The following is a 20,603-nucleotide window of genomic DNA, read 5'->3' as shown; positions in this document are numbered from 1 at the left end:
CAAAGGTTCGCCACCACGGTGCTACTGGCAAAAAAACCAAACCCCCATCTAGGAATTCCAAGGTGAAACTCATAATGTGCAGGAAACAATAAAACCTTATCTCTTTCCAGCTCAGCCGTGGACTTAGCACACTCTTTAAGCCCTCTGCATTGTAGGTAACTGGCTGGAACCGGAAGCAAACAGAGTCTGCTAGTTCACACCTTTGCCCACAGCTTGCCAGGCGCTCAAAAGTAGCTGCTGAAAGTCCAAGCCGTGGCACAAGAGAGGAGGCCGGCTCAGAGGGGACACGCAGCCTGCACGCAACAGCCTCGCCTGACTGCCAGAAGGAGCACCTGCATGAGTCTCTTTTTGCTGGCCAGGTACCACAGCCGTTCACATGACCAGACTGCTTAGCTCATCTAGGCACTGCATTATTATGCATTATTCCGTTGCACTGAGTGAACATTCCCTTAAGGTTGGATTCTTGGTTATGCACACACTTCCTCTCTTTGGACATCACCATACCATGTCTAGGTAAAATGTTGCCCAGTGCAAAATCTGAGTTGCGCACGCACGCACGCACGCACGCACACACACACACACACCGCCATATGGATGGCCACCGTCCCCCACCACGACCAAACAACTTTTTTTGCACCAGGTCTTGAAGTCAGTGTATGGACCCAGAGGGAAGGAGGAGGGGTGTGGGGATGATTTTCCACCCCCATGTGACTAAATAGCCACAGCCCGGGGACATTTGACTCTATGGTCATTTCCCCACTTACCTCGACCACCCTTTGCTGCGCGCTACTCCCAGCTGCCATGCCATTTCGGGCGCTGTCCCGGAGCCTTCTCTACCTAATCTCATCGCTTCTGCTGGTCATCAAAAGGCGCCGTTTTGAGGAGCGCCAGGGATGCCACGCGCTGAGGGGGCGCGACAACGGCAGCGTCGGGGCGGCTGCGTTGTCGCCGCCCCTGTAGTGGGGAGTGCCGGGGGACCCTGCGCTACTTGGGGAGAGTAGCGCGCAGCAGCAGGTAAGTGGGGAAACGACCTATATGTCCTCCTGGGTTGTATGTCCCTGCACAACACCCACAGATCAGAGAAACTCCAGTTGCTGAAAGTTCTCAAAGTGTGACTTTTCCTCTTCCTCCAAAAGGAAAGCAGAGGGAATCAGCAAGCATCTCTCTCTCTTTTTTTGGTTTTCTCGATCCTTCTCATCTTCCCCTGCTCACAAACAGCAGTTTATTTCCCTCTTCTAGTCTCCACTTCAGAAGGGTCGAAAGGTCTGGGTTTTTTTTTCCACACTAAAGGTCTATCACTGGATCAACAGACACTGTAGGGATTTTCAAAGTGGGTGGTGAGGAATGTCAGTTGTATCCCAACATCAGTGCTGAGAAAAAAATCCAGAAGTAATGTTAGGTAGCTCTAGGAATCACCAGAAACTCTCTGGTAAAACCATAGAATTTCCTAGTATTCCTAGCACTATCCCTCTGTCACCTCCAGGGTTTCCCCCCAAGAAGTGATATAGTGATGCATCTGACATCACCTTTTTCTTCAGTGGGGTGGGAGATACCCCGCCCCTACTGGGGAACAGGCAAGTTTTGCTGGGTCCCTAAACTCTGTGGAGGTTATCTGGGGAACTAGATTAGCTTGTGCATTCCAACACACGCCAGCTGGGTGACCTTGGGCTAGTCATAGCTTTTCAGAGCTCTCTCAGCCCCACCCACCTCACAGGATGGTTGTTGTGGCTGGGGGAGGGGGCGGGAGGAGGAGATTGTAAACTCCTTTGAGTCTCCTTACAGGTGAGAAAGGGGGGATATAAATCAAAACTAGTACTACTACCACTACTACTACTGCTCTTCTGCTTCTTTCTCTTCTTCTCTGGTCACTGTTCAGACAACATAGCCATGTACAATCAACATGTGGATCTCAATGGGGGAAAGCAGACACTGAGGTAGCTCTGGGAAGGCACTATTTGTTTACAAAAAACATCTGGAAGATCCCAGGCGGAACTAGTATGACTACATTACAAAACCCTCATATTATTCCAGTTAGGGGCTCTGTTCTCTTTCAGTGGAACTGCAGAGCTGTTCACAAAGTAACCCAGAGCAGTCGAGAAGAAATCTGCCACGGATGACCCAGCTCCCCAAAGGAACACCGAGCGTGATCGTGCCTTCTGGGTCCATCAAGACACACACTCCAATAACCATGTGATGATCTGCCCGGTGCGTGGGCACATCGATTGTACACGGCCACGTTTCATAAACAAACCTAAGGTCATCCCAAGTTGCTCCTTTCTCATCTCAACGCTTGGAAAACCCTCTCTAAGTTCACTGAGATTGCGAAACCCCGAGTCTAAAGCAATGTGCAGAAAATAGTCCCTTCAAAGCACAGCTTCCTTCCTGTGGTCCATTGCTTGTAGGCATGATGTGATTGCAAAAAACAGGAATGAAATGGAGGGGAGAGAGAAAAACACTCCAGTCTTTCTGAAATATGGCTTTCCCTCTCTTGAGGCTTCTGCACCTTCTGATCGATAGTGAGGGGCTCTTTGTTGTTTTTTTAAAATAAATTTTTTATTGTATCATTTGAATTTTACAGTTTATAGTAATTTCCTTCTTCATACATTTTCAAACAATACTTCCCCCCCCTTTTCTCCCTTCCCCCATTACTTCTTCCTCATAGTTTTGTCACACAAACAGCAGTAAGTTCATTCTCTGTAGCCTCTTCTCCCATATTTCTTCATTGACTCGAGCTTCTTTCATCCAGTCCACGTATATTATCCATATCTTCAAAATTTCATTCTGTTTATCTTGCCATGTTTTATTTTTGGTTAATATGTCAAAAAAATCAAGTGTCACTTGTTCCCTATATATTCTAACCATTTCTGAAGTGTCCATTTTATTATTATTATTATTATTATTATTATTATTATTATTATTATTATTATTATTATTATTATTATTATCATCATCATCATCATCATCATCATCATCATCATCATCATCATCATCATCATTATTATTAATTACATTTAATAGACCGCCCTACCCCCGAAGGTGAGGGGCTCTTTGTGAGACCTGGAAGGAAGGGGATACTCTGTGTGCACATTATTTATTTATTTATTTATTTATTTATTTATTTATTTATTTATTTATTTATTTCATTTTTAAACCGCCCTCCCCCGAAGGGCTCAGGGCGGTGTACATCAACATAATAATACAAATATAAAACAATCTATAACAATTTTAAATTAATAGAATTGAAACAGTTTAAAATGTACAATTTACAGATGGCGACTTATCCCAACCCCATTCCCGCCCACGGGAGACCAAGATGGTATGGGGGTCAGATGGTCATCCCGGCTGGCCAAAAGCCTGGCGGAACAGGTCCGTTTTACAGGCCCTGCGGAAACTCTGAAGGTCCCGCAGGGCCCTGGTCTCCTTAGGGAGCCTGTTCCACCAGGTAGGGGCCAGGGCAGTAAAAGCCCTGGCCCTTGTTGAGGGCCAGCCGGATCTTTTTTGGGCCAGGGATTTCCAGCAACCGCTCCTCCGTAGAGCGGAGGGTCCTAGTAGGGCAGTACGGGGAGATGCGATCCCTCAGATATGTAGGCCCAATTATGCACAGCATTTATTTAAAAATCCAGCATATTTTATAAGCAGTGCAGGCAACCGGAACACATCTCTGTGACATCCAGAGGATGATGAAGTAGAAGAGTTTGGATTTATGCTCCCCTTTCTCTCCTGTAAGGAGACTCAAAGAGGCTTACAAACTTTTTTCCCTGCCTATTTCCAAAACCTTGTGAGGTAGGTGAGGCTGAGAGAGTCCTGAGAGAACTGTGACTGGTCCAAGGTCATACAGCAGGCTTCATGCGGAGGAGCAGGGAAACAAACGTGGCTCCCTAAATAAGAGTCCGCTGCTCAAGTGGAGGAGTGGGGAATCAAACCCAGTTCTCCAGAGTTGAGTGCACCTGTTCTTAACCACGGCACCACACTGGCTGTCCCAAAACTCAACACTCCCCCAAAGGAAAATATTTGGTATATTGAGTGAACGTGAAAAAAAAACCAAGAAAGGACTTACAGGTTTTGACTAGAGGAGTCAGAAGCAGATATGCAGAGGTAGGTCATGTCCTGCAATAAGAAAGACAAACTTTGAGATGTCTTCATCGGTATCATAATTGGAGTTTACTATCTATCCACTCTGTAGGGGTCTGCAACCTGCGGCTCTCCAGATGTTCATGAACTACAATTTCCATCAGCCTCTGCCAGCATGGCCAATTGGAGTACTGTGTTCAGTTCTGGTCGCCACATCTCAAAAAGGATATTGAAGAGATAGAAAAAGTGCAGAGAAGGGCAACGAGGATGATTGAGGGACTGGAGCACCTTCCTTATGAGGAGAGGCTGCAGCGTTTGGGACTCTTTAGTTTGGAGAGGAGACGTCTGAGGGGAGATATGATTGAAGTTTATAAAATTATGCATGGGGTAGAAAATGTTGACAGAGAGACATTTTTCTCTCTTTCTCACAATACTAGAACCAGGGGGCATTCATTGAAAATGCTGGGGGGAAGACTTAGGACTAATAAAAGGAAACACTTCTTGACTTAACATATGATTGGTGTTTTGGAATATGCTGCCACAGGAGGTGGTGATGGCCACTAACCTGGATAGCTTTAAAAGGGGCTTGGACAGATTTATGGAGGAGAAGTCGATTTATGGCTACCAATCTTGATCCTCCTTGATCTGAGATTGCAAATGCCTTAGCAGACCAGGTGCTCGGGAGCAACAGCCGCAGCAGGCCATTGCTTTCACTTCCTGCCTGTGAGCTCCCAAAGGCACCTGGTGGGCCACTGCGAGTAGCAGAGAGCTGGACTAGATGGACTCCGGTCTGATCCAGCTGGCTTGTTCTTATGTTCTTATGTAGTTCATGAACATCTGGAGAGCCACAGGTTGCAGCCCTTTTAAATGACTCTTATTATTTTATGCAATTGTACAGACGCTACAAGCAGGAAGCTTGTAGCCTTTTCCTCTTAATCCCTTTTTTCAGGGAAAGTTTCCCACCTCGGCTGTTTTAGTCTAATTGGGGTGAACAAACTGACATAATGTATTGTCGAAGGCATTCACAGCCGGACTCAACTGGTTGTTGTGGTCTTTTCAGGCTGAGTGGCCGTGGTCTGGTAGACCTTGTTTTAATGTTTTGCCTGCATCTGTGGCGGGCATCTTCAGAGGTGTATCACAGAAAGAAGTGTCACACTTCCCTCTGTGATGCACCTCTGAAGGTGCCAGCCACAGATTCAGGTGAAACATTTGGAACAAGATCTACCAGACCACGGCCACAGCCCGGAAATCCCACAACAACCAAACTGACATAAGTTTTCTCCAGCTGAGATAGGAGAGACAATTTAACAGTCCAGGTGCTCGGGATCAACAGCCGCAGAAGGCCATTGCTTTCACCTCCTGCATGTGAGCTCCCAAAGGCACCTGGTGGGCCACTGTGAGTAGCAGAGTGCTGGACTAGATGGACTCTGGTCTGATCCAGCTGGCTTGTTCTTATGTTCTTATGTTCTTAATTTTCAGAAGCAAAAGAGCCCAAAGGCAAAAAGTAAACCGCCCACCTCTCCCCACCTTCCTTGTTTGATTTCTCTTTAAAGAGCACTCCCAGAAGGCATTTTGTAAAAAATCTACAAAGGTATCATAGAAGTACACAGAATGTTTGATGTTGCCCTTCGTGTCCCTATATACTTTACCCATCAGAGATAATCAGCTTGTTATCAACTGCTTGACGGGAAAAAGGATAAGAAAGGGAAACCAAAAGCATGTCCTTACCGAGAACGTTGACCCAGTTTGAACTTAGGGCAACCTATGACTAAGGGCCGTAATTGCATTCTGTGTGACAGGAAACATGTAGCGTTGCCAGCCTCCAGGTGGGGCCTGGAGATTTCCCAGAATTGGGACACATCTGCAGACTACAGACTTCGGTTCCTTTGGAGAAAAGGGAGGATGGAACCTGTGCCATTATATCCCATTGGGGTCCCTCCCTTCCCAAACCTTACCCCCTCCAGGTTCCATCCCCAAATCCAGAGGTGGGATCCAGCAGGTTCTCACAGGTTCCCGAGAGTAGGTTACTAATGATTTGTGTGTGCCGAGAGGGGGTTACTAATGGGTGATTTTGCCACGTGATTTTTGCCTTAGTTACGCCCCTCCTCTCAGCAGTAGCGCGCAGAACTTGAAGCAGTCTAGCAGGAGGTGCACCGGCGCGCAAGGCGGCAGCTCATGCTCAAGCGTGCATCTGCTCCCCGCCCAAGGACTGGCGCAGTGGCTGCGTCCTTGCCACAGCCCCGCCCAGGAATGCCCCGCCCACGGAATGCCAGGCCACGCCCCCGTCATGCCCTGCCCAGCCCCATTGGCACTACGCCACAGTTTGAATCCCACCACCATGGGAACCTGTTACTAAAATTTTTGGATCCCACCACTGCCCAAATCTCCATGAATTTTCCAAGCATCTGAGTTGGCAACTGCAGGTGTAGCCAGTATTTCCAAGTCCTGGGACAAAGCAAATTATTGATCTCCCCCGGCAACCTTAAAGCACTCATGGTTTAAACATTTCCCTAATTTAACTGCAACTCTCATCTTACTTTCCCTTTCTCTCTTCTGCTGATTTCAGTACAAATGCATTGCTTCAAAATGATGTCCACATTTCAACTTTGGATCAATGTGAATGATGCTCTTGTCAATTTATTGAGAATATTTCAAGGCTGCAAAGACCTGCTCAAGGTGGCTTGCCTGGAACAATTCATATAGCAAATCTAGGACCAGAAGCAGCTAATGTTTAAAAAAATCTGATAAGAACTGTGTGTGTAAAATGCAGTGGAATCACAGCTAATTTATGGCAACCCCGTAGGTTTATAAAGCAAATGCTTTGCTCTTCTGTCATCTTTTATCTAAGTACTGACCCTGCTTAGTTTCTGAGATCTGATGAAATCAGGCTATACAATACTATTTCACATTCTAGTGAGATAAAAGCCTTTAATTAAAAGGTTGGGATGGCAGTAAAAAGATGTAAAGTAGGCTCCAGGTAAGCCTCAAGGAGATTCCTTGATCATATATGTCACCATCTATGTATTTGAAAACACTGCATACTAGATAGATAGATAGATAGATAGATAGATAGATAGATAGATAGATAGATAGATAGATAGATAGATAGATAGATAGATAGATAGATAGATAGATAGATAGATAGATAGATGCAGGCAGGCAGGCAGGCAGGCAGGCAGGCAGGCAGGCAGGCAGGCAGGCAGGCAGGCAGGCAGGCAGGCAGGGAGGCAGGCAGGCAGGCAGGGAGGGAGGGAGGGAGGGAGGGAGGGAGGGAGGGAGGGAGGGAGGGAGGGAGGGAGAGAGAGAGAGAGAGAGAGAGAGAGAGAGAGAGATGAGAGATGATAGAAGAGAGATAGAGAGATAGAGAGATAATTTCAAGACAAACATAAATATTATAATAACCTAGAGTAAGAACTTCTTGAAGTATTATAATACTTTTATCTACACAAATTTATATGCATTTGCTTATTAATTCCTTTTTAAAAACAATCAATGTGAATGTAGAAAAAATAGGTTCTAAATTATGAATGACTAAGGTCGTTCCCTTCCAGTCAGTACACTAGCTAATGTTACTTCATCTTTATTAATATGATTAAGAAGCTTAGAAGAGGAAGAAGAGTTTGGATTTATACCCCACCTTTCTCTCCTGTAAGGAAACTCAAGGTGGCCTATGAGATCCTTTCCCTTCCTCTCCCCACGACAGACACCTTGTGAGGAAGGTGGGGCTCAGAGAGTTCAGAAAGAACTGTGTCTATCCCACGCTCCCCCAGCAGGCTTCATGTGTAGGAGTGTGGAAATATGTCCAGTTCACCAGATAAGCTTCTGCCACTCAGGTGGAGAAGAAATGGGTTCCAAGTGAAGGAAAAGAGATTCCACCTAAACATCAGGAGAAACTTCCTGAGAGTAAGGGCTGTTTGACAGTGGAATGAAGTGTGGTGGAGTCTCCTTCTTTGGAGGTTTTTAAAGAGAGGTTCAATGGCCATCTGTCAGGAGTGTTTTGATTGTGTATTCCTGCATGGCAGGGGGTTGGACTTGATGGCCCTTGGGGTCTCTTCCAACTCTATGATTCTATGCTTCTGCTACCAGCTTGCTGTCCTCCGGAGGCCGCCTGCGCCTGGTGCAGGGGGCCTGGGAACAGAAGCTTTGCTTTGCAGTTTTCTGGGGCCAGCTCTGTGACTGACACATTGCTCAACGCATCCATGTGTTTCCGGTTCCCCTTTTCTGTCTCCAGCCCCGCTCCCCTCGTGTTGTAAGACCTCCGTGTGGAATCGCCATCTGCCTAGCGAGTCTGCAGGGCTGCGGCCCCAGCAGCTGCGGCTTGGGAGGGCGGATCCTCACGGCTTTGATTTGTCCCCTCTGCTCTTCCTCTGCAACGTTACTCAGTTGCTGTTACCACAGAACTGGCTTTCGTTCGTTCTTCTTTCTGAAAAATACGTTCCCAGGAAGCGTCCCAGTAGCGGCTTGACAAGGGGTTCCACCTAACGCTACGGCACCCCATTTCACATCTCCCTATCCCCAGACAGTGGATGGTTAATATGTCTTCCTCCTACAGTTAGGGTTACCACCCTCCAGGGCGTGGCTGGAGGTCTCCTGCTGTTACAACACAACTGCAGGTGACAGAGATAATTCCCCTGAAGAAAATAGCTGCTTGGAAGGTGGACTCTATGGCATTCTACATCACTGAGGTCCTTCTCCTTCCCAAACCTCGCCCTCCTTTGTAAGCCCCTTTGAGAGCCAGCGTGGTGTAGTGGTTAAGAGCAGGTGCACTCTAATCTGGAGAACTGGGTTTGATTCCCCGCTCTGCCACTTGAGCTGTGGAGGCTTATCTGGTGAACTAGATTAGCTGGTGCAATCCAACACATGCCAGCTGGGTGACCTTGGGCTAGTCACAGTTCTTTGGATCTTTCTCAGCCCCACCCACCTCACAGGGTGTTTGTTGTGGGGGGGGGGGGAAGGAAAGGAGATTGTAAGCCCCTTACAGGAGAGAAAGAGAGGGATATAAATTCTTCTTCCTCCTCCTCCTCTTCTTCTTCTTCTTCTTCCTCTTCTTCCTCTTCTTCTTCCTCCTCTTCCTCTTCCTCTTCCTCCTCCTCCTCCTCCTCCTCCTTCTTCTTCTGGCTCCACCCCCAAAATCTCCAGGAATTTCCCAACCCAAAGCTGGCAACCCTACCTACAGTCCTGCAAGCTGCAGCTGATGGCTGAGTGGGTTTTCAAACCCAGGTCTTCTTGGTCAAAGTCTAGCACTGTCCACTAAACCACAGTAACAGGAAAAGGCGAATCTCAGCCCAAAAGTCTTAGGAGCTGAATGGTTGTTTGTGGAGTTATACTGCCCTCCAGTGTCTTTGAGGGCTTACGGTTTCTTTGTGAGCAAACTTCAAACACTTAACCCTGGATTGCAAGGGGCAGGCTGGGGGAACCAATGGCTAGTCCTCAATTTGCCAAGATACTAGACCCGTTTTCCAGTTGCTACCTTTAGCAGTCTACTACTAGCATTCCTATGCAGAGTAACTCCCATCTAAGCTTAAAGGGCTTGCATGCATCTCCATCACCTGTGGAGTTCTGCAAATCAAGTTTTATTTTTTTATTCATTTATTTAGAAGAGGGGTTTGAATTTAGACCTCACCTTAGTAGTCTCATATAAACTCCTTTCCCTTCCTCTCCCCGCAACAGACACCTTGTGAGGTAGGTGGGTCTGGGAGAGTTCAGAGAGAACTGTGACTAGCCCAAGGACACCTTGCAGGTTCCATTTGTAGGAAACAAATTCAGTTCATCAGAGAAGAGTCCACCACTCATATGAAGGAGTGGGGAATCAAATCCAGTTCACCAGAATAGAGCCTGCTGCCCGTAACCACTATCCCACACTGTCTGTCTTTAATACATTTGTACCTTGTCTTTTTTTACTCAGAGGGGCTTACACGCTTCTTCTCTCCTTCATTTTACTTTCACAGCAACCCTGTGAGGTGGGTAAGGCTGAGAGAGAATATCTGGGACAAGGTCACCCAGTGGGTTCCATGGCATGAATCAGGATTTGAACCCAAGTCTCACAGATACTAATACAACACTTGATCACTACACCACACTTAAGGTGACCAGATGGTCACCTTTGTGAACCGGGACGGGGGTAGGCGGCCGCATGCGCGCGCAGCTGCAGGAGCGCACTGCCTTCTGGGGCGCTGCCGTTTCCCGCCTTGTGACAGCGTGGGAAACGGCAGCGCCCCAGAAGGCCGTGCTCCTGCGGCCGCACGTGCGGGAGGCTGCTGCACTGCCTTGCGCCCCAGAAGGCAGTGCGGCAGCCTCCCAAAAATTGGGACAATTGAAATAACCCGCAGGACGCGGGACAAATTGTTTGAAGGCGGGACTGTCCCGCCAAAAGCAGCACGTCTGGTCAGCCTAACCACACTGCCTCTTTTCAGGCCAGCTGGCAATCCTACTTCTGATCTACTTTAGGCAGGAGCAACTTGACATGGGATTAAATAATTCCTAATCATTCCAGCACCCCACCCCCACCCCCACCCCCGCCCAATACTCACTTCCAGCCCAGGCTTAGCATTGTTATGAACAGACAGGATGTGTGTGATCCCATGCTTTTCCAGGTTCTCTTTGTCTTCAGAATCTGTAAGCAAACAAAAAAATTCCAGTTGCAGAAGAGTCACTGCTGAGGGAAAATGTAGCCCAGTACAAAATCTGAGTTTTCCGCCCCCCACACCCGTACGGGCAGCCGTCCTCCCCCACCACAACCAAACAACATTTTTTTGAACCAGGTCTTGAAGTCAGTGTATGGACCCGGGGGGGAAGGAGGAGGGGTGTGGGGGTGATTCCCCCACCCATGACTAAATGGCCGCAGCCAAGGGACATTTGACCACATACGTCCCCTTGGGCAGTACACCCCTGGGTCACTGTATTGGTCTGAAGTTGAACAATTAGATTTGAGTCCAATAGCACCTTGCCTCAGCGGAGGATGAACTGGGACCCCACTTCTACCATCTCAGAGGCCCCTTCCGCACACGCAAAATAATGCGTTTTCAAACCACTTTCACAACTGTTTGCAAGTGGATTTTGCAATTCCGCACAGCTTCAAAGAGCACTGAAAGCAGTTTGAAAGTGCATTATTCTGCATGTGCGGAATGAGCCAGAGTTACAAACCTCCAGGGCTGGCCTGGAAATCTCCCAGGATTACAACTGATCTCCAGGTGACAGAGATTGGGTCCCCCAGGGAAAATGGCTGTTTTGGAGGGTGGAGTCAATTGAATTATATGCTGCTCAGGCCCTTCCTCTCTGCGAACCCTCCTTGCCCCAGGATTCATTCCCAAATGTCCAGGAATTTCCTGTCCCTAAGTCCCAAACCTGTCGCCATCCGCCAAAGGCCATCTCTGGTGGCAATCTTACCATCACTTAACCCCGATTAATTCTTAACCCAGATGAATTCAATTCCTGAGTAAAAGATCATAAATGGACATTGAACTATTTGCTGTTGGGTAAGGCCCAAAGAATTTCCAGTAATGTAGCTCGGTTTTGTGTTTTAGTGAACAAACACAGGAAAGTAGGTGGATAGGAGACCATCACTTCTTTTAGAAGAAGGTTAAAATAAGTCCTGTTTTCTATTTTACCTTTTTACCTCTTTGTTTGTAAAAAATTGGAATTTGGCTTTTTATGAATTATTGTATTACTGATTGCTAAATAAACATTCATTCATTCATTCATTCATTCATTCATTCATTCATTCATTCATTCATTCATTCATTCATTCATTCAATTCCTGAGTATATAGTTTGGTTTATAAACTTGCTTATAAACTGATCTCTTTCACCTGATCTCTGTTGTAACCCCAAGAGATCTCCAGTCACTCCCTGGAGGTAGGTAACCCTAGCTCAAACTGAGGTGTGTCCTAATCCAATGTGAACCCCTATTGTCCAGGTGTGCTTAGCGAGAAAACAGAAGCGGCTTCAAATCACGTACCCCTGATGTTTCCGAGGTACAGGCCTTCGACAATCTGAAAAAAGGCCAAGGGGAAGAATTAGAGTCTGAGATCTGTAGCTGGCAGACTTCCCACCTCTGCGCCGGCTGGCAAATTTTTGGAGATTTGGTGGCGGAGTTTGGGGAAGACAGAGTTTGGAGGGGGTAGAGAATTCAGAAGGGTCACTGAATCCTCCCTCCAAAGCAGCCATTTTCTCCAAGGGAGCTGATCTCTGTCCTCAAGGGACAAGTTGTCATTCCAGGAGATCTCCAGGCCCCACCTGGAGGTTGGCAACCATAAGTTGCTTGTGTCAGACGGATCAATGGGTTGTAAGCAACCCCCCTTGGAGTGACACTCAGGCACAGGTCAATCCTTCACCACTCTGAGCAGGGAGGAAACAAATCACATAGGATACTCTTGCTATTGAGAGCCAGCGTGGTGTAGTGGTTAAGAGCAGGTGCACTCTAATCCGGAGAACGGGAATTGATTCCCGTTCTGCCGCTTGAGCTGTGCAGGCTAATCTGGTGAACTAGATTAGCTTGTGCACTGACAGCCCCTCCCCGTCCATCAGGGCCAGCGAGGGAGAGAGGGAGGGCGGCCAGAGTCCCCCCACCAACGACGAGGACGACCCTACAGAAGGGCCCCCTCCTTCTCCCCTCTCGGAGAACGTGCTAGCCCTCGGAGAACATGGTAACGCTTTCCGAGAGCGTTACAACGATCTCAAAGAGGGTTGGCGCGCTTTCCGAGAACGTTGTAACGCTCTCGGAAAGCGTTACCACGCTCCCGGGGAGCCCTCCACAGCGGCTCCCCTGCTCAAAGAGGCCTCGATTCGCCACATTATAGCAACTATAAGCTGAGAAATGACGAGAGGTCGGAGGAGGGGGCTGCGATTGTAATTCACACCTTTGGCCACTGGAGGGCAACAGCAGCGGCTCCCCTGGCCAAAGAGGCTCGGGGACGCCACAACCTCGACGTGGGGAACTCGTGCGAAGGTGGCGCCCTAGGGCGGCTCTGGGCTTCATTGTCCAAACGGGCTGCCAAGCTCAAAGAGGCTCGGGAAGATAGCGGAATCCCCCCCATAACATCCACGTGCGGCCTCGTGCGAAGGTGGGGGTCAGCGTGGCGTAGCCCAGGGGAGGGACTGGGGGGGCTCTCCCGAGCACTGTGGGGCAGATTCTCCTCCTCAGCTGCGGCACCCGATCAGGACGGGCGGGGGAGGGGAGGGAAGGGGGGGTCCCGGGGAGCCAGGCTAAGTGGGGGGGGGGGGCGTTTGAAGCCAATGACGGGAGCCCCTCTCTCCCTCCCCGTCGCCTCCGGGGTGACGAGTCCCGAGAGAGCGCGCTGATTGGGCCGCGGCCCTTTCGCCTCCTGCCCTTTGATTGGCCGGCGGGGTGCTGATATGTCATTTTGGTGCAGGTATGTCTAAAAATGCACCCCCTGCAGGCACCAATGTCCTGGTGCAAAAGAAAATTTTTTGGGTCGTGGGGAGGTGGCCGCCCATGGAGGGGGAGGGGAGGCATCCAACTCAGGTTTTGCCCAGGGCTCCAGTTTGCCTCCTTACGCCCCTGGCTTGTGCACTCCAAAACATGCCAGCTGGGTGACCTTGGGCTAGTCACAGTTCTTCAGAGCCCCTCAGCCCCACCTACCTCACAGGGTTGTTGTGGGAGAAGAAGGGAAAGGAGCTTGTAAGCCCCTTTGAGTCTCCTTACAAGAGAGAAAGAAGGGATATAAATCCAAACTCTTCTTCTTGCTATTTCTGTCAACAGAGATGCTAGCAACCCAACGGAGTGATTTCACTATGTCTGGCTGGTCGAAAGGTGTGTTGCAGCAGAAAATGCACGCAGCTGTGTGGGTGGGGGTGGGGGAAGCCCCAACAAATCTTGCTCTGCAAATGGAGCAATCCCCAGTTTCCTCAACGCGGCAGTACTGTTTCTTTTTGTACCATTTTTAAAAGTGCCTTCCTCTACCAGAGTCCTTGGCGCAGTTGAGTTTGGGCCGCTGCAGCACAAAACATGCAGTTTTTCAAAGCAGTATTGTGGACCCTCCTGGTTCTGGATATGTACCAAATGAAGGACACATGATCGAGACATCAGCTGTTCTTGCCGTGCCCTTTTAAACAAACATGATTTAAATCATGAGTCAAGGCTGCGGGGCCGGAGGCACCCAAGCTCAGTTATGTGAGCCCAAAGGCCGTCCTCCAAGGGGCCGCCTCCATCCAGGGGGCTATTTTTAAACCCTTGCCAGACCTTTGCTTTGCCACCCTAGTTTTGGAACAAGCCAGGGCAGCCTTTCATTCTTTCCTCCTTCTGAAGAACAGAGAATATCTATCGTGTTTATATATATATATTTCCCCATAAGGTACACAAAAGTAAGCTAAGGCGACAACTTTTGCTGGACCAGCCTTGGCTAATAACCCCTCTTCCAAACAGGAAACTTCTGGATAGTACTGAGCCCTTCGGGGGAGGGCGGTCTATAAACCCAATAAATAATAATAATAATAATAACAACAACAACAACAGCAGCAGGAGGATTGATGAGAAGCAACTGGAAAAACTTACACGATACGAGGATTTAAGGATTGAGCTACAAAGACTCTGGCACAAACCAGTAAAGGTGGTCCCAGTGGTGATCGGCACACTGGGTGCAGTGCCTAAAGACCTTGGACGGCACTTAAAAACAATCGGCGCTGACAAAATCACCATATGTCAGCTGCAAAAGGCCACCCTACTCGGCTCTGCACGCATTATTCGTCGATACGTCACACAGTCCTAGATGCTTGGGAAGTGTCCGACGTGTGATGTAATACAAAATCCAGCATATTGATCTTGTTTGCTGTGTGTAACTGTTTTTGTATCAATAACAATAATACTTTGAAACCAGTGTTTAGTAACTTGTAGGGTACAAGTGACTTCTGAGGTCTAGAAGAAGAGGAGTTTGGATTTATACCCTGCTTCTCTCCACCGTAAGTAGCGTAAAGCAACTTTGCAAACTCCTTTCCTTCCTCTCCCTGCAAGAGGTGCTTTGTGGGGCTGAGGCCCCTTCCGCACATGCAGAATAATGCACTTTCAATCCACTTGCAGTGCACTTTGAAGCTGGATTTTACTGAGCCCAAGGTCACCCAGCAGGAATTTGGATTTATGTGCGGGAGAGCAAAATACGCTTTCAAACCATTGTGAAAGTGGATCGAACGTGCATTATTCTGCATGTGCGGAAGGGGCCCGAGAGAGTTCTGAGAGAACTGTGAATAACCCAGCAGGCTTCCTGTCGAGCAGCGGGGAAACACATCCAGTTCTCCCAATAAAGAGTCCACCGCTCTTCACCACTACACACGTTGGCTCTCTGAAAATCATCTTCCATTCTAGGCTTAGGGAATGGGATAATTAATAAAATTAACTACATATTTAGCGGGGAGGGGGTCTTAGCAATATTTCCTACTCAGTTATATTACTTCTGCCTTGGCAAGGAAGCAAAGAATGATAGTCTAAGGAGGAAAGGGGGGAAAAAAACCACACAATAACGTCAAGAAGCGGAATATGAGTTCACTCTTTCTAACTGGGTCACTGGATCTAATTTTAATTCAGTCAAGCTGCGACTGTCCTTGTTATTTGGAGAAACAAGCTGTAATAGATCTCTCCTCCTGGCAGGCAGCTGTGGGTGAAATAACACTTCTGCACATTACAAAATGGACCCCCTAAGACATCGCTGAAAACACACAACGTTGTAGTCAAGATTGAGGAAAGGACAGAGAGATTGACATAAATCCTAGCCTGGGCTGGGGATGCTGTAGGAAGCAGAACTCCAGGGAGAGAAGTCCAAATGCTGCTCTTCCTGGGAAAGGTGGGCAGATTTTGATTTCTGAATTTGTCCAAATTCATCTTTGCTACTGAATCTAAACCAGCAAGAACTGTACCTGACTCATGCCAGAGCCCATGACGGCTTTACGTTGCGGCGCACGGGTGCACAGACACACAGTCACCACTAGCTCACACTCTGGCTTGCCCCTGGTAACCTGCAAAACAACACAAAGAGAAGGGAAAAACACATTTGGGACAGAGAATTGTTTTGTAATGAAGAAGAATTTGGATTTATTTTCCACCTTTCTCTCCTGTAAGGAGACTCAAGGTGGCTTACAAGCTCCTTTCCCTTCCTCTCCCCACAACAGTGGGGCTGAGGGAGTCCTGAGAGAACTGTGACTAGCCCAAGGTCACCCAGCAGGAATGTAGGAGTGTGGAAACAGATCTGGTTCCCCAGATAAGCCTCTGCCACTCAGGTGGAGGATTGGGGAATCAAACCCGGTTCTCCAGATTGGAATCCACCTGCTCTTAACCACTACATCACACTGGTTTAAGAGTCAATCAAAAGCTCATTCACTCTCTGAGGAGGGATGGGTAAAAACTGGAAAACTTGGTCCACTCACCAGCTCTGCCGGATCTCCAGTGACTAGAGGAAGTCCAGGAGACTGTCCAGAAGAGGAAGAAGAGTTTAATTGTATTATGGGTTATGGGAAATTGAGGGGTGGCTCAGATTTCTTTTCCAGGTTTGCTGAATCTGACCGTACCAGTTGCGATAGGTGATCCTTCTCCTTGATCCTAAAAGGAGGGTAGGAGGGCATTCCCCCCCCCCTTTGCATTTCCATCTCTGCTTTAATGAGTCATCCTATGGCATGTGCTGCCAAGTGCCCCATGCGCTGTTGCAATGCAGAGATTCAGCCTTAAAATGTGGCAGGGTGACACTGAACCAAGTAATGGGGGCGGCGATATCAGGAACAGGTTATTTTTGGATGGGGGGGGGGGCTGTAATCCAAACTCCACGCTGTGCATCGAGCGCCCATTTTTGCTCTGTGGTCCTTGCAACGTTGCCATCAAGCAAACAAGGTACCCTGGGATACAGCCAGTTTCCAAGGCGTCCACCCAAGGCCTGGGCTGCTCTCCGCTGCAGCCGGCTCTCTCCTGCCAAAAGAATTTCATTCATATCCAGCCTGGGGGTTTAGCTCCAGCCACCAGAGACAGCAAGGGAGGGCTGTCTGTTTGGGCTTGGTGTGATGCATGAAAAAGGGGGCACCAGACCCTTGGGGTGCAAAGGATACAGAAAGCATTTTTGTATTCAGACCAACTAGGATTGGGGCTTTTCGGCATGGGTTTTTGTTGTTGGTTCTAGCCCAGTGATGGCGAACCTATGGCACGGGTGCCAGAGGTGGCACTCGGAGTCCTCTCTGTGGGCACATGCACACAGGGTTCATCATGTGGGGGGGGGGCGGAAAATCACACACACACCCACACACATAAGACTGGCTACAAATACTGAGCACAAAGTGAGCTGTATTGAGCAGGGAGGACACAAACTCTTGGGCCTGGTGCCTGTGCTCCGGGTGGCTGCTGCCGGGGGGGGGGGGGGCGGGGGGGGCAGAGGAGGCAGAGATGCTAGAGAGGCACAGAGCGGTGCACGTGGGACTTGCTGGAGGCTAGAGCAGGCTGGCCCCTGCTCAAGTGGGTGGGGTGGAGGAAGAAGGAGCTTTAGTTTCTAAACTAAAACCTCAGCATTCAGGTTAAATTGCCGGGTTTGCACTTTGTGATAAATAAGTGGGGTTTGGGTTGCGATTTGGGCACTCAGTCTCAAAAAGGTTCGCCATCACTGTTCTAGCCCATACTTGTTTGATTTGTTGTCTGAATTCTGCACGAATGTTGTGGTGTCTTCAGTTTTTGTTTCATTTCCCCAGGTTTTCCCCAGTTCTTTGGAGACCACTTCATCGCCACGTTTAGATATTTGAAGGGATTGTTTTTTATTTTTTTTAAAAGGCGCTAAACATTGATACGTTGACGTGCCATTGGTAGATCAAGCAAGTTCACCACTTGGTAGAAAGGTGGCATTAAAAGGTTTAAAATACATTCTAAACGGCCTTCCGAACAGAGCAGGACGAATGCAGTTGAAACTGACGGCAATCATCCGGCTACCAGTGGTGGCGAACCTTTGGCACTCCAGATGTTATGGACTATAATTCCCATCAGCCCCTGCCAGCATGGCCAACTGGCAGGGGCTGATGGGAATTGTAGTCCATAACATCTGGAGTGCCAAAGGTTCGCCACCATGGGGCTAGGCTGATTTTAGCTGCATCGCTTGGTGACAGCGGCCAACTTCGAGCACCCTCACCTAGTTCAAGCGCCCACACCCAAGCCACCTTCAGAAAAGCCACAAGCGAGTCTCCTGCCAGCTTCCTGCAGGCTGACAGGAAGTCAACTCCTGTGCAGATGCCACCCTTGCCGAGATGCAACTGGTAGAAGCTAGCATAGCGTTGCGTCAGTATCAGCTGGACAGTAACTCCCACAAGCCAACAAATGGATCATCGCTACCACTATTTTCTCCCAGATGTCTCGTGTGGAACGAGAGCAGTTTCCCTATAGGTTATCACTAACCTATAGGAGAAACAGCAGGATGAAGTGAATCCCCCTTGGGATGCTAAGTGGCCTTAGGCCAGTTTGGGGGGGGCACTTATGCTGGTGCTCAGCCACTGCAAAGCCCTGGGGTGACTGGTCACAGCGCCCCGCTCTCCACCGATGCTTCCCCGCCCCAAGCTGTGTCAGCGTAGCGGGGGTGTGGTAGAGTTCTCAGGGGTGGAGCCAATCTTAGGCCCCTTCCGCACACGCAAAATAATGCATTTTCAAACCACTTTCACAACTGTTTGCAAGTGGATTTTGCCATTCCGCACAGCTTCATAGAGCACTGAAAGCAGCTTGAAAGTGCATTATTCTGCATGTGCGGAATGAGCCTCTGTGTCAAGTGCCTGACGTGTTACTGTGTGCTTTTGACCTTGGTTCCTACTCCTGTGTGCGCCTAAAGTTAATGTTGGCTGGCTGCCTGGACTTCTGGCTGGGGCATATTATCCAAGTCTGTGTGATATCTTTCGAATTCCTTCTGTGAGAATATGCTTTGTTTATGTTATCTGAGGAGGAGTGGGATGCTGTTCTGATTTTATACTCTTGCTGTAACTCTGAAGCTTCAGAGTTCTCCTGCCTTGGTTTCGAATCTATCTTAGCCAGTGAATAGATAGATAATTTCAAGAGAAACATAAATATTATAATAACCTAGAGTAAGAACTTCTTGAAGTATTATAATATTTTTATTTACACAAATTTATATGCATTTGCTTATTAATTCCTTTTTAAAAACAATCAATGTGAACGTAGAAAAAATAGGTTCTAAATTATGAATGACTAAGGTCCTTCCCTTCCAGTCAGTATACTAGCTAATGTTACTTCATCTTTATTAATATAATTAAGCTTAGAAGAGGAAGAAGAGTTTGGATTTATACCCCACCTTTCTCTCCTGTAAGGAAACTCAAGGTGGCCTGGCCTATGAGATCCTTTCCCTTCCTCTCCCCACGACAGACACCTTGTGAGGTAGGTGGGGCTCAGAGAGTTCAGAGAATAAAGAACTGCTTGTAGTTACTTTAAGAACATAAGAACATAAGAACTAGCCTGCTGGATCAGACCAGAGTCCATCTAGTCCAGCATTCTGCTACTCGCAGTGGCCCACCAGGAGCCTTTGGGAACTCACGTGCAGGATGTGAAAGCAATGGCCTTAAGAACATAAGAACTAGCCTGCTGGATCAGACCAGAGTCCATCTAGTCCAGCATTCTGCTACTCGCAGTGGCCCACCAGGAGCCTTTGGGAACTCACGTGCAGGATGTGAAAGCAATGGCCTTCTGCTGCTGCTGCTCCTCCTGAGCACCTGGTCTGCTAAGGCATTTGCAATCTGAGATCAAGGAGGATCAAGATTGGGAGCCATAGATTGACTTCTCCTCCATAAATCTGTCCCAGCCCTTTTTAAAGCTATCCAGGTTAGTGGCCATCACCACCTCCTGTGGCAGCATATTCCAAACACCAATCACACGCTGCGTGAAGAAGTGTTTCCTTTTATTAGTCCTAATTCTTCCCCCCAGCATTTTCAATGGATGCCCCCTGGTACTTTGCCTGGACTCAAGTTTGTTCGTTACACTTAGTCAGTTCTTCTACTGCCGGTTTAGCCCCCTTGTGCCAGCGGAGTGGGGCTTGGACATACGCCACAATTTTCATGGTGTATCTTCACTTCCCTCTATGAGGGAGTTAAAGGTAAGGTTTGTAAAAACTTTTTTAACTTTGGAGACGGCGGGGTGGCGCCGGAGAGGGGCTGTCCTCGCCCGCACGACAGCTCTGGATTGCGCTGTTAATCTCGCTGCATGTGCCATGAACTTAAAACAGCAAAAAAAAAAAAAAACTTGTTTCCTGTGGCTCCAGAGACTAGGACCAGGAGTCATGGGTTCAAGGTGAAGGAAAAAAGAGATTCCACCTAAACATCAGGAAAAACTCCCTGACAGTCAGGACTGTTCGACAGTGGGATGCACTACCTCGGACAGCAGTGGAGGTTTTTAAAGAGGCTGGATGGCCCATCTGACAGGAGTGAGATTGCAAATGCCTTAACAGTCCAGGTGCTTGGGAGCAACAGCCGTAGAAGACCATTGCTTTTACATCCTGCATGTGAGCTCCCAATGGCACCTGGTGGGCCACTGCGAGTAGCAGAGAGCTGAACTAGATGGACTCTGTT

The 20,603-nt window shown here is 48.3% G+C and overlaps 1 long non-coding RNA gene across 1 annotated transcript; it reads right to left on the bottom strand.

Annotated features, from left to right (window-relative positions):
* Positions 1-4,056: 4,056 nt before the first annotated feature.
* On the bottom strand, positions 4,057-16,748 carry LOC125443845. Its single transcript, XR_007246185.1, has 5 exons — positions 16,443-16,748; positions 15,936-16,034; positions 12,028-12,061; positions 10,602-10,684; positions 4,057-4,107 (listed from the first exon to the last, which is right to left on the bottom strand). It is a non-coding gene; the product is annotated as an uncharacterized LOC125443845 (long non-coding RNA).
* Between the last annotated feature and the right edge of the window lie 3,855 nt (positions 16,749-20,603).

The sequence above is a fragment of the Sphaerodactylus townsendi genome, linkage group LG14 (assembly GCF_021028975.2).
Source record: "Sphaerodactylus townsendi isolate TG3544 linkage group LG14, MPM_Stown_v2.3, whole genome shotgun sequence".
Classification (NCBI taxonomy): domain Eukaryota; kingdom Metazoa; phylum Chordata; class Lepidosauria; order Squamata; family Sphaerodactylidae; genus Sphaerodactylus; species Sphaerodactylus townsendi.
Note: the sequence above shows the minus strand (reverse complement) of the source record. Positions and strands in the feature narration are given on the sequence as shown.